The following is a 4,539-nucleotide window of genomic DNA, read 5'->3' on the forward strand; positions in this document are numbered from 1 at the left end:
TGGAAGAACATAACTTGTTCTAAGTTCACAGATCCACAGCTAAAGGAAAATTTTGCTTTTATACAGACCAAACCTGTAATTGATTTAATGGGGTCTTGCACTTAACTTTTGTTACTGAAATGATTTAAGTTTCTGTGATATTGTTGTGGGTTGAATGTATTTTGTATATGGAAAGATAATGTCATTTTGGGGTCCAGGGAGTGGAATGTGCCAGTTTGAATGTATTATGTCCCCGCAAACACCATTATCTTTGATGTAATCTTGTGTGGGCAGACCTATTAGTGTTAATAAGATTGTAATTCTCTGTGCCCCACCCAACTGTGGGTGATGACTCTGATTGGATAATTTCCATAGAGGTGTTGACCTGTCCATTCAGGGTGGGTCTGAATTAAATTACTGGAGCACTATGTAAGAGCTCAGACAGAAGGAGCAGTTTGCTACAGCCAAGAGGGATGCTTTGAAGAAAGCACAGGAGCTGCAGATGAGAGACAGCTTGAAGGTGGCCATTGAAAGCAGACTTTTGCTGCAGAGAAGCTAAGAGAAGACAAACACCCCAAGAGCAACTATGAGTGACATTTTTCAGGAACTGCAGCCTAGAGAGGAACATCCTGGGAACACAGGTTTTCCAGACACCATTGACCATCCTCCAGTGAAAGTACCTGATTGCTGATGTGTTACCTTGGACACTTCATGCCCTTAAGACTGTAATTGTGTAACCAAATAAACCCCCTTTTATAAAAGCCAGTCCATCTCTGGTGTTTTGCATTCCAGCAGCATTAGCAAACTAGAACACTCACACACACACAAAAATTGTTCTTTTGGCACACAGTATACAGGGGTCACAACTGTCAGACAATAGGACTTTCCACAAATTCTTTCCTGGATAAATCCATCTCCAATCCCAGCCTGTACTGAAATGGCTGGCTAGCTCCAGGTTTTGTTAAATCTTCATGTGGGGTACTATCCTCTGGGGTCTCACTTTCTGGAAGCCCAAAACTTTCAAGATGATCAATTTCTGGTTTCTTTGTACCCAAGTTCAGTTCTCAGATTATCTCTTTCCTCTCACATTTTACTAAAATCTACAAGGAGAAGCAAGGCTGCATTTTCCACATTTCGTTTGGAGATCTCTTCAGCTAAGCATTCCAGGTTGTCACTTTCAAATTCTGCCTTCCATCCAACACCAGGACCCAATTTTGCCAATTCTCTGCCACTTTAAAACAAGGATCACTTTTTTTTTTACCAGTTAGCAATGACCCATCCATTATCTATCTAAGGGATCATCAGAAGTATCTTTAGATTCCATATTTCTACCAACAGTTTCTTCAAAGCAACCTGGGTCTTTTCTACCAAGCATATCACAATTCTTCTGGAATCTTTCCCTTATCCACTTATAAAGCCATTCCACATTTTTTGTATTTGCAAATTGCAACACCCCACTTTTTTGGTACCAAAATCTGTTTCAGTTTACTAAATTGCCGGAATGCAAAATGCCAGAGATGGACTGGCTTCTCTGAGGAAAAGGCTGATGGCATCTGAAACACGTCTGTCAGCTGGGAAGGCATGTTGCTGGCATCTGCTGGTCCATTGCTCCCAGGTTGCTTTCAGCTTCTGATTCCAGTGGCTTTCTCTTTAAGCATCTTTGGGTTCTCACTGGGCTTTATCTCTTAGCTTAGCATCTCCAAAACATCTTTCTGTCTGCATCTCCAAGCTCTGGGTCTATCTCAGATCTAAGCTCTCTTAAGGACTCCTGTAAACCAATCAAGACCACCCTGAATGGGCGGGGTCACATCTCCAAGGAAATGGTCTAAAAAGGTCCCACCAATAATTGAGTGGGTCACAACTCCATGGAAACAACCTAGTCAAAAGATCCCACTCACAATACATCTGCCTCCATAAGATTAGATTAAAAGAACATAGTCTTTTTCTGGGGTACCTAGAAACCAGCACAGAGGGTGATAAGAGCAGCAAAATATTGTGAATGTAATTAGCACCAATGAATTATATCTTTGAAAGTGGATAAAATCAGAAATTTTATATTATATAGATGATACCACAATAAAAATTGAAAAACAAAAAAGAACTGAAATTATTGTCTTGTCTTCTGCATTTACCTTTCTTTTGTTCTCTCATTTGATTGTGGTATTATATTCACCTAGTTGTATAAGACAGAAATTGGGGAATATTTTTAATTTTTCTATATAAGTGCTACTATTCTCTTCTTAAATATCTATTAAATTCATTCACTTCTCTTTTTCCTTCCTTTCCCTTTAATTTTTGGTCCAGAACCACTATTATCTCTCTCTGGCACTATATAATAGTATTCTAAAATGTTTGTCCTTTCCTCACAACCATCCCTAAAAGTCTTTAAAAATATAGACCTGTTAAGCTCATATTTTACATCATCCCTGAATTTTTTTTACACTAGCAGGTGAAACAATTTTATTTCACAGTTGAATTTAAAATCACAAAGACACTAGGTTCTTCATATAAAAACAATAATACAGGTACCCTATACTTTCTAGAAAATTATTATATAGCCCCTCTCAAAGAAAAAAAGCATCCCATTATATGGTTTCAGTTAAGCTACAAGGAAAAAACTCACTTCGTAAAACAAACCATTCCACCACTCTACATCTTTTGGTTCAAAGTGTAGATTATTGTCATTCTGGTACATGTTCCTGCATTATTACATATTTGATAATACACATATAGTCTGTTTTATCACTTAATGATCCATTGGTTCATCAGCCCTTTCTGCAGGTTCATCAGAAGGTTGAGCAGGCTGTGTCTTTCTCTGTGGTCTTTCTTCAAGACCTTCCAGGAATAGAGACACATCATCATCATCACAGATGGTAAACTCCAAGTCTTTACCAACAATTTCAATGGAAACAGTCTTTGTAGTAGGTCATGCTCTGCAGGAAGTGTCTCTCTTAAGGCACGTAGATCATGTTTAACCAGTTCATTCAAATTACACTTCATAAACTCAGACATATGTCTCTCCAAGTAAGTACATGCTGACTGAGAATGGGCTGAAATGGACATAGCTCTGCAGTCAAAATAGTTAGCAGATGGACAGGCTTGGAAAATATCAGAGCCCATATCATCATAACCAGCAATGAGCAGTCCCACACCATATGGTCTTCCACCATATCGTTGTGTTGGTATCTGGGTCTTGCTTCCAATTAGTGATATAAGATGAGACACGGGAAGAGGTCTGTCAAATCCAAACCTGAATCCAAACACTCTTGGTGCATGAAATTAAATAACAGTCTAGCATCAGCAGTAAACCCTACAACTGAGATTCCAATATGGTTGTCAACATGCAGAACATTTTTGTGATGCAACCAACACTGCATGGGTTTTCTTTTTTTTTTTTTTTTTTATCTTCATTTTATTGAGATATATTCACATACCATGCAGTCATACAAAACAAATCGTACTTTCGATTGTTCACAGTACCATTACATAGTTGTACATTCATCACCTAAATCAATCCCTGACACCTTCATTAGCACACACACAAAAATAACAAGAATAATAATTAGCGTGAAAAAGAGCAATTGAAGTAAAAAAGAACACTGGGTGCCTTTGTCTGTTTGTTTGTTTGTTTCCTTCCCCTATTTTTCTACTCATCCATCCATAAACTAGACAAAGTGGAGTTTGGTCCTTTTGGCTTTCCCAATCCCATTGTCACCCCTCATAAGCTACATTTTTATACAACTGTCTTCGAGATTCATGGGTTCTGGGTTGTAGTTTGATAGTTTCAGGTATCCACCACCAGCTACCCCAATTCTTTAGAACCTAAAAAGGGTTGTCTAAAGTGTGCGTAAGAGTGCCCACCAGAGTGACCTCTCGGCTCGTTTTGGAATCTCTCTGCCACTGAAGCTTATTTCATTTCCTTTCACATCCCCCTTTTGGTCAAGAAGATGTTCTCCGTCCCATGATGCCAGGTCTACATTCCTCCCCGGGAGTCATATTCCACGTTGCCAGGGAGATTCACTCCCCTGGGTATCTGATCCCACGTAGGGGGGAGGACTGCATGGGTTTCAATTTCAGCCCAACTGTGGCTGAACCTTGCTTGACAGCTTCCATCGCATAGTCAATTTGATGAATCCTGCCCTGAGGGCTCCAACTGCCCTGAGGGCTCCAAACAGTGACATCGTTGTCATGCTGGTTGCAAAACATGGTTCTGGCATGGGACTGGCTGCGGCTTCCTGCAAAGTTGCAGGTCAAAGCTCGAACATCCCTGAATTTTTAACAGTCTCTTAAGATTGAGTTAGATGCCCTATGTGTTCCAAGAACATCCTGTATTGATGCAGTTCAGCGTGTATCATATTGTATTTTAGTATATGTTGGCATATTACTTGTTGCAATCATAACTAGACTGTAAGCAAATCTGTAAGAGGGACAATGTCTTATTCACCATTCTATTTCCAACACTAAAACACCATGCCTAACAAATAGTATATGTTTATTGAATCTAAGGTGAACAAATCAAGTATTCATATTGCCTTGGTTTTTCTCCTTCCCACTTTCAGT

At 39.4% G+C, this 4,539-nt stretch overlaps 1 pseudogene; it reads right to left on the reverse strand.

The window, feature by feature from the left end:
• Positions 1-2,725: 2,725 nt before the first annotated feature.
• LOC119530842 lies at positions 2,726-4,185 on the reverse strand (annotated as a pseudogene).
• Positions 4,186-4,539: the final 354 nt, after the last annotated feature.

Source organism: Choloepus didactylus, chromosome 1, assembly GCF_015220235.1.
Source record: "Choloepus didactylus isolate mChoDid1 chromosome 1, mChoDid1.pri, whole genome shotgun sequence".
Taxonomy (NCBI): Eukaryota; Metazoa; Chordata; class Mammalia; order Pilosa; family Megalonychidae; genus Choloepus; species Choloepus didactylus.